The sequence below is a fragment of the Lactuca saligna genome, chromosome 2 (genome assembly GCF_052625555.1).
Source record: "Lactuca saligna cultivar CGN05327 chromosome 2, ASM5262555v1, whole genome shotgun sequence".
In the NCBI taxonomy this organism is placed as follows: Eukaryota; Viridiplantae; Streptophyta; class Magnoliopsida; order Asterales; family Asteraceae; genus Lactuca; species Lactuca saligna.
Window position 1 is genome coordinate 175,360,988 of NC_136418.1, and position 9,994 is coordinate 175,370,981.

Genomic DNA, 9,994 nt, shown 5'->3' on the forward strand with positions numbered 1-9,994 from the left:
TCAAAATAATTAATCAATTATCTTATAAGGAAACAATTATCTTATTAATTGATAAATATCTTTAATTAGATCAATAATATAGTCATATATATATCATAAAATCGGATTTATATTGATCTAACATGATAAGGTAACTATCCATATGCAAAAACAGCAAGAAATCCCGAGATAAGCATTATCTGACGAGTTGACTCGTCGAGTCAGGCATGGACTCGTCGAGTCTGCATGCACTCGGCGAGTTCAGCCATGGACTCGGCGAGTCCAGCCTCCACAATCCAAAAAATCAAAATTTTCAATTATACAATGCATCAATACAATTAAAACCAATCTAGGCTCTGATACCACTGATGGGTTTTGGTCATAAGACATCCTATGTGCTCATACAAACCCTAATGCTTGGATCTAGGTTTCTATATTGTACATGCTTTGAATCCAAGACTATAAACCCTAATTCTAGCATGTAAGTAATCATATTAACATGTAATTAGGTTTAAGATCATACCTTGATTGTTATGTAGCAATAACAATCCCAATTCCTCCTTGTATTGACTTTGGAAGGCTTAGAGTCACAAGTGTCACTCCTCCAATGGTTCACAAACACCATAAGCAAGAGGATGAAGAGGAGAGAGGTTGGAGGCTGCCAAAAACGTGTGTAAACCCTTACAAGAACATTAGCCACGTTTTGTAGCCTTAAGGGGTCTTTATATAGTTGGGCTATTAGGGTTATCTAACAAGGAAACCCTAATTTGGATGCTTAAGCCCTAAGCAACCCATACACTCCTTTAATTAAGCCCATGGACGATTTCCTTATGGGTTTCCCATTAGAATTCGTCCATCCCTTAATATAAGGCAATCCATGGCCCAAATTGCAATTATCATATAATTACAATTCCAGTCCCTTAAGTTTAATTAATCTCTTTTAGTCACAAAACTAATTACCAATTAATTATTGACTAATATTAATTAAACAATATGATTTCTCCTTTAATATATTATTCTCATAATACATTTATAAATCATATTTAATCCTTACTCTCCATAAATCATCCTATCAAGTTGCTCTGGTGAAGGCAACCCAAAAGGACCATGCACCATCGGGTCAAGTACATACCAAAATAGTTATGGACTTAGACACTAATCCAACAGCAATCACGTCGAGCTCTTCCCCTTATAATCGGAAGTACCTGAAACATAAACATGAAGCGGAAAGCACAAAGCTTAGTGAGTTCCTCAAAATACCATACATCAAACACAGACGGGCCCATCCCAACATACATTGCTTCGGGCTTAATCCATGCAATTTAGGCCCAACCCATATCATACATAATTGGGCCTAACCTATATAATCAGGCCTAACCCATAACATACATAATTAGGACCGAACCATATGAAACATAAAAACACATGCAAAAGACACAAAACAGCTAGCATCCTACAAACATAATCCAGCGGGCCGACATTTGTGCCTTCAACCCACGAGTATAGTGAAAAGACTCACCTCTCAGACGATAATCAACTGCTACTGCTCTCACAACAAAAATATTGATGTTATACACCACCTATATATCACAAAAGGTAACCCTTAGCCCTCCTTCCAAAACTAAGAGTTTGACCAAAATTCAACTCAAGTCAACAACCACCGGTCAAAGTTGACTTTAGTCGACCGCCACATCGTGGCCATCCATGACTATATTTGATGGGTTTGAGCCATAAGAACTTTCATATGTGCGCATACAAACCCTAATGCTTAGATCTAGGTTTCTCTAATTGAACATGCAATGTATCCAAGGCTTACAATTCTAGATCTAGTGTAAACAATTGAGTCATATCATATAAAACAGATCTAGAAGAATACCTTAAGTTGCTTGCTTGAAACTTCTTGTTCTTGGAGCTTAGAGTCACAATTGTCACTCCTCTAATGGCTTACAAACACCAACTAGCAAGAGGATGATATTGAGAGAGATTGGGGAGGGTGAGAAATCGGTCCTAGGGTTTCTTGCCTTGCATGAACGAATATTTCCCTCACCCAAGGGTTCTATTTATACTATGAGCTATTAGGGTTTCACCCTTAACCCTAATTGAATAAATTAGGCCCTAAGCAATCCAAAGATCCTCCTAGATATTTGGCTTGGACGATTTTAAGATATCCAAACCCTAAAAATCATCCACCCTTATATCCATAAGGATTCATAGCCCAAAACATAACTATCACACATTTGACAATTTATGCCCCTTTATTCAATTAATCTCTTTAAGTCACCAAATTAATTCTCAATTAATATATGACTTATATTAATCAAATAATATTATTATTCCTTTAATATATTATTCTCATAATATATTAACAATAATATATCTTCTCTCTTTACAAATCATCCTGTCAAGTTGCTATGGTGAAGGCAACCCAAAAGGACCATGCACAACTGGGTCAAGTACTTACCAAATATAGTGACAGCCTTAGACATTAATCCAATAATATTGTTGTCCATAAACAACAACACAAATGATAATTTTCCCAGACACCACGTCTTGGCGACCTAAGGCCATGTTGTGGCACTAGGTTCTTAACAACTTTATTGGTTAAGTCGTTTTCTTTGACTCTAAGAGCTCCAAAGCTCAGATCTAGTCCTTCCTATGGTCTGGATGGATAAAGTTTCCAACTTTATCCCCTAAGACCCTCCAAGAGATCAAGATCTCAAACCCTAGGTCCAAACAAGGCAAAACATAACATGTACTTAATCATTAAGCACTAAATCTTGAAAGTTCCTTGTCCATCAGCTCCATAAGAGTTTATAGCACCAACACTTATCTTAAAAATTTGTGCTTCATATACATGCATGTCCAATGCATATCTTGAACTAATGTTAGGTCAAAATTAGGATTTTATGACTAATATATCATGCATGACACCAAAACTCATTCTTACATCAGATCCAAGGCAATAAACACCCCAAATATCTTAGAGATTCATAAAGTTGCAAACCTGATGAGAAATCACCACCCCAACCCACCAAGATATGAAGAATAAGGGGAAAATATAGAGATCTAGCATCTTAGCAGAATAAAGATTGAGTCTTGGACACTCACCAATGTCCAGAAAATGTGACAACCTGAAAATCTTTGCCTTGTAAGTCCAGCCATTCAATTCAACCGAGTGTCAGACCCATTTCTGCTATCTTTTAACATCATATTGAGGTTGTGTAAGGGTTCTAAACTCAGTGTAATCAAGCTATGGGTATAGGGATGTGTCAGTTAAAGTTCTTCATGTTTCAATCGAGTCGAACACTCCATCAAAGGGAGTGTACGGTCGTACACATGAGTGTACAGTTGTACACCCATGTTGGTCGTACACTTACCCCCATATATAGAGGATCCCTTCATTTCCAGGCATTTCTTCAACTTCCAAGTCTAGAAATCGGATTTCTCTCTCAACTATCATCGAGTTCTTCATCCTAAATCATCAAAAATGTAAGTGATTCTTCTACCCTTCTTGATATCTTTCCTAGTGTTGTAAACATCTCTTGATCCATCCATGAAAACATCTTTTTATGTTAGATCTTTAAACATTCATCCATTTCACCAAGAACACCAAGAACATACACTTGTTCTTGGTGGTCGTGAACCCTCTTTTGAGCCTCCAAATCGTAAGGATCCTTTCTATATGCTTAGTATACGTTAGATACTCTTATTTAATACCGTATAATTGACCATTTAGTTGGAACAAAAGGAGTGGACGGCCGTACACCCTTGCATGGACGTACACACTTCAAAACACCCCTTAAGGGCCTCCAAATGAGAACCTAGTTCGTAATCTTGTTGAAAATTAGACCCACTAGCTTCCCCATGGACCAAATCACCCTTTTTCCATGCTTCTTTCATGGGTGTACGGCCGTACACTCATGGCTGCACACCCATATTGGCCGTAAACCCTTGGTCATACACTCCCTTGTATGGCCGTAGATCCCTCTTAGTCAATCACATGTGATTGTAACACTTAGTTTCGAGTGTTTCCTAGTACCTAAGGGTGTTTCCTTGCATGTTAGTTGTCCAAAACACTAATTACATACCGATATATGCCATTATATGTCATTTACGACTCGTGTGTGTCTCGGGAATTCATTCGTGGAACTTCTCATCCCTGCGCGAACTTTCAATCGAATCGAACACATAAGGTTAGTTCATACCCCCTATATTTTCCGAGTTTTAATGTTTTTAGGGGGGATACAAGTAAAAGAACAAGTAATCTTGTGTTTAAAATTATAATTGGTTTATTATATTTCCTATCAATTGTATACAATGAACATAGAACTTACTAAACATGATGAACATAGTTTTGTGGAAAGTTTTATAAACATGTTAAGATACAAACTTTGCAAACACAATTTTCAGAACAAAGGAACAAACTTATGAATTATGAAATAAAAGATATTATTTTATAGAGATTCATGCTAATAACAAAAAGGGTTTTCATAGTATTATTCATGGATTCGTTGAGAGAACTACAGTGTGAGACGCCTTGTAACCAGAGTCTCCTGGAGGGAGAGCATGAGTTTGTGTATAGATCTATATGGGAGTGACAATCCCGCACCCTGACTACTAGTTACAGTCAACCGAGGGTGATAAACATCATTTTTAGTGACATTCGAGTACGTCGTAATGTTGATCGTCAATAGTATGGTTATAAGAATCCACAGGTGAAACAACGACTCGTTCACGTAATAATATACCTAACAATCAGTCAACAGGCTTAGTAACTATGTGATGGCTAAGTATGTACATTAGGGTAATATGAAATTAACATCCAACTTGCAGTGGAATGTGTGATCTCCGCCTCATTCCCTGTTCCTTGTTTGGTTGTGGGCTTAGGGCAGAATCACCTGATCGACTGTTTGTTCGATCTAGATTTCTATAACTTGTATGTACTAAGTAATCACAATAGGGTATTAACCACACTTTCATAATAGAGAACAACACGTTATCATCTAGTTTTATTTATGTAATAAGACTACTATACAATGGTTTTCATACAATGGTTGCCATACAATGATTTCTATACAAATGTTTCATACAAAGGTTTTTCAAACAAAACAATGCTTAAACAACATAAGTATGGTAGATACTTCTAGACCACGATTTGGAGCAGATAATTCAATAACGTACACTTAGGGAAAATATAGGATTTTTCCAGGGTAAACATCGGTATTTTACAAACAGGTGGTTTATTATTCAACTAACGAACATTCTTTATTAATTTCAAGACTCCTTAGTTTATGCATCCAGGTTACGTATAAAGAATACCTGATAGACTATGGAATGTGTGGTTTCCGCCCTATTCGTTGTTCCTTGTTTGGGTGTGGGTTTAGGGCAGATCCACACAATTAACTATCTATCTGATATTGGTTTATACATAACTAGTATGAACCAAGAAGTTATAGAAGGAATGGGTTAAACATACTTTACAAAAGAAAATATTGGATTTTCTTGAGGAACACTTTCAACAGATATTAAAGAATCATTTTTACTTAACATTCACCATATTAGAAAATGTAAGGTTTTTCTGGAGAAACATAACGTATCTTTCGAAAGAACAAATAACAGTTTTCCAAAACAAAATGCTTATTAACTCACCAGCTTTATACTGATACTCTTTCAAAATCTACTTGTATTCTCAAGACACTAGTAGGCAGGTACACGCACCGGGTTCAAGAAGATGGAGCATAATAGCTTCGAGTCTTTACTTGTTATTTACTTTCGGTGTCAATCATGTATAATTCAAATGCAATGTAAACATATTACTATAATACAATGGTTGTTGTTGCTTTGATTACTATTATTCAATTGTTGTGATACTACGCATGACATCCTCCACCCCCGAACGTTTCTGTCGTTCCGGTTTGGGGGTGTGAAAAGAAGATAAACTAGAAGATGAGGATGATGCTTGCAAGGTGAACCACCACACCAAAAGGCTTCCTTCTCCTTCAATGATCACAAAAGTACCAAAAATGAGCTTACAATATGCAAAGGAGGCTAAGGTTAGCGTTTATGTGCTTGGGGGGATGATGGAGGCTGAATGATCACGAAACCCTAACCATAATGTCCTTTAAATAGGGCCCAAAGCACAAGGATTAGGGTTTTCTCCAAAAAGAGTTTCCATTCTGTGGCACCCATGGCTACGCCATGGCAGGTCATTAAATCTCGCGATCATAAAAGTACTGCCATGCCATGGTGAAGCTCCACCATGTCATGGCCACCCAAAATGAAAGTTTAAAATTAGAAATTAACTCGTACCTAAAATAGGTGTTACAAATCACCTACACTTGAATCATAATTCTTCCTCGAAGTTCGTTGCTGCAAATAACTCAGAGTAGTGCTCTCTCATATCCTATTCATGTTCCCATGTCCATTCGGAACCCTTCCGGTACTGCCAATGCACCTTCACCAACTCCACTACCTTGTTACACATTCGTAGCTCTTTCAAAGTCTCGTTGAACTGAGATGATGATGATATGACATTTAAGATAAGGGATCATATAATCCTCTATTCTAGATATCAGCCAGACAAATACATGGAACAATGTCGTACTTATTGTCCAGCAGTTTGTTTCCCGATTTCCGATTTGTTTGACATAGAACTTAATCGAACACATCAATTTAGTTCTGACCTGGCCTGATACATAGGTCAAAAAAAAATCATCGAGGGGCCCAGATATCGCTTCTAATCCTAGAAGGAACAGATAAACTTCGAATCATATGCTTGTTCTACTACTTGTTGAATCATACACAAAAACACGTTTTATAACATCGAGTTACTAATGCGTTTTCATACAATAAATGTATAACCAACTCATAGTCAACAACTCATATCTCTAGGTTTGAAGACTTATATGATATTATCGTCTCATGATCACTTTAGATCAATTCCATGAAGTGATACAAGTGAGTGTGGGTTGAATCCAATACTCAGAACTTATGAGCACTCATGAATGTTGTAACAACTCTTGCTATGTCCAACACCTTAGACATCTATAAGACAACTTCATGACAATCTTGATTCATAACTACTTCCAACATATGACTGATTGTGGAGAATTTGAATAATATGATATACCATAACATAATTATTCTGGAAGTCAAAACATGCAAAATGAAATGATAGTAAACGATTTACAGAAGATGTAAACACTTTACTTATAATTAAACAACAACTTTTATTTATCATCAAATGTCAATTACACTTTAAAATTTTCAAAAGCTATCTAATTTCTAAAACTAATATCATCCTTTAGCCCTATGCGCCTCGCATGCTGAAGATGCTTAACCCTACCCAATCCCTTCGTGAGGGGATCTGTTGGGTTCTCATCCGATGATAGCCTCTTTTCCAGGAGGAGTCCTTCTTCTATTCGATGTCTAATGAAATGGTATTTGCTGTCGACGTGTCTGGATCTTCCGTGATCCCTTGGTTCCTTGGCTAAGGCAACTTCACTTTCACTATCATAGAAAATCTCCATAGGCTCCTTTATAGTTGGTACAACTTAAAGGTCTCCAATGAAGTTCTTCAGCCATATTGCCTCCTTTACTGCCTCGCTTGCTGCTATAATCTCTGATTCGCAAGTTGAATCATGTAACACCCTGATTCTCAGGTACTAATAATAATATTGCCTTTGTTTGAATTTTAAAGGACCTACACAACGAGTTGGCTTCCCTACTCGTCGAGTAGTAGCGAGTTAGTTAAATTAGTTTAATGACCTACTCGTCGTGTCCAGGGTGGAACTCGACGAGTAGATGCTGACAGATGAAACCCTATATTCAGGGCCATGCGCCCTATTTATAGGGGTCATTAGCCTCCCCCGGTTATCCCTTTACAACTCCTCATCTTCCAAAACTCTGATTCGTGTGTGTGTGTGTGATCTTTGGTGAGTTTAAGCTTGAAGGAAGGACTTGGTGAAGGGAGCACTTGAGGAGGCAAGCTAGAGGAAGCAAAGAACTCATGGGGGATTCAAGATCCACTCTTGTGAAGCACTCCCTAAAGGTATTAGGCTATTCCTTGGCTCATTTCCACCTAAAGCCCTCTTTTGCATGGATTCTAAGAAAGGGCTTTTGTGTTAAGCCAAGATCTGAAGTTGTAACTTCACATCTGGACTCCCTTTAGACGTTAGATGCATAAAGTTATCAGTTGTGCCTAACATGAGCCTCCCCTCAAGTGTGTGATTCCATTCCAAGCTTAGAATTGCTATTTTTGAGCTTAAAAGCCTTGCATGCATGTAAAGTTTGCAACTTTACGTGAAAGGCATGCCTTAGAAGCCTAGATCTGTAATATGGAGGCTTTGCGTGGTTCAAATGAGTCTGTATGACCTCAGATCTGTAAGGAGTCGGCGAGTCATATGAAGATTAGCATGAACTCGATGAGTTGGATGAACAACTCGGCGAGTCCGATGAATTTCGCTTTAGACTCGACGAGTTGGTTGAACAACTCGTCAAGACGGATGAAGTTTGCCGTAAACTCGACGAGTTGAAGGAACAACTCGACGAGTAGATTATATCCCGGGAAACTCGGTGAGTCACTAGTTGTACTCGGCGAGTTAGGGTCAACATGGGCTGTTGACTTGAACTTATCTGAAGTTGACTAGGGTGGACTTTGGGGGTAATGTCTGATTATTGAATGTCGCTTATAGGCAGTTGAGTTGGAGCAGTTCGTGGGGTTTTTTGGTTGCAAAGTGTTAGTTCAACATTCATGTCAGGTGAGTCTCCTCACCATACCTATGGGTCTAAGGCACCAAGGCCAGCCCATTATATGATTATGATAAATGTGTTAGACATTTTGTGTTTTTCTATGGTATGTTATTGCATGTTGTATGAAGACCCCAGGGGAGCCCATGGCATCGGATGTAAGACCATGTGGAGTAGCCCATGGCAGTCCTAGGTTGAGACCATGTAGGGTAGACCATGGCATTAGATGTAAGACCATGTGGAGAGTCCATGGCAGTCTTAGATAAAGACCAAGGGGGTAGTCTATGGCACTGTTATAGGTTTATGTATGCATGGATTACGTGATATGTGTGTAGCTTTATAGCTTACAGAGTATCTAATATGTGTGTAGCTTTTATAGCTAGCAGGATATGTGATATGTGGATTGTGTGTGTGGTATGCTCTGGGGAACTCACTAAGCATTTCGCTTATAGGTTGTTGATTGTTTCAGGTACTTCGGAGCCTAAGGGCAAGGGCAAGGCGTGATGACGTGGCGTGTACTCTATCTCTCTTTGGATGTCTGGGACTCTCTGATGTTTTCAGAAAGGACAACAATGATGTAAAAATTGTGAATTGGAAACAAATGTTTTGGAAATCTATGGAATATGTCATTTAAGGTAAATACCTAGCATGACTGAGAGCAGAAATTAACCCTAGCAGTCTGGAATCTAGCATCACTATACCCTACTACTCTCAAGTCATCACTCTCAGTGAGGGTAAGGACCTAGTCCTTAGTCCTCCGGAGGTACTTGAGAATGTTCTTTTCTACAGTCTAGTAAGCCTTGCTAGGGTTCCCCTGATATCCGCTGACCATGCTCAAAGCAAAGGTCACATCAGGACGAGTACAAGTCATAGCATACATGATCGAGCCTACAACGGAAGCATACGAAACTCAAATCATCTCATCTATCTCAGCCTCTGTACTCGGGCTCTGAGTCGTACTCAATTTGGCGTTACACTGGATAGGTAACTATCCTTTCTTGGAATCTTGCATGTTGAACCTATCCAGCACCTTATCCAAGTAGGTACTCTGACTAAGTCCAATTAGTCTCTTACTCCTATCTCTCAAAATCCTTATCCCTAGGATATAGGCAGCTTCTCCAACGTCCTTCATAGTGAAACACTTCCCAAGGTAGGACTTCACTTCATGCAGAGTTGGGATGTCATTTCCTATGAGTAGTATGTCATCCACGTACAATACCAAAAAGCTAACTATACTCCCACTAGCCTTGACATATACATAATATTC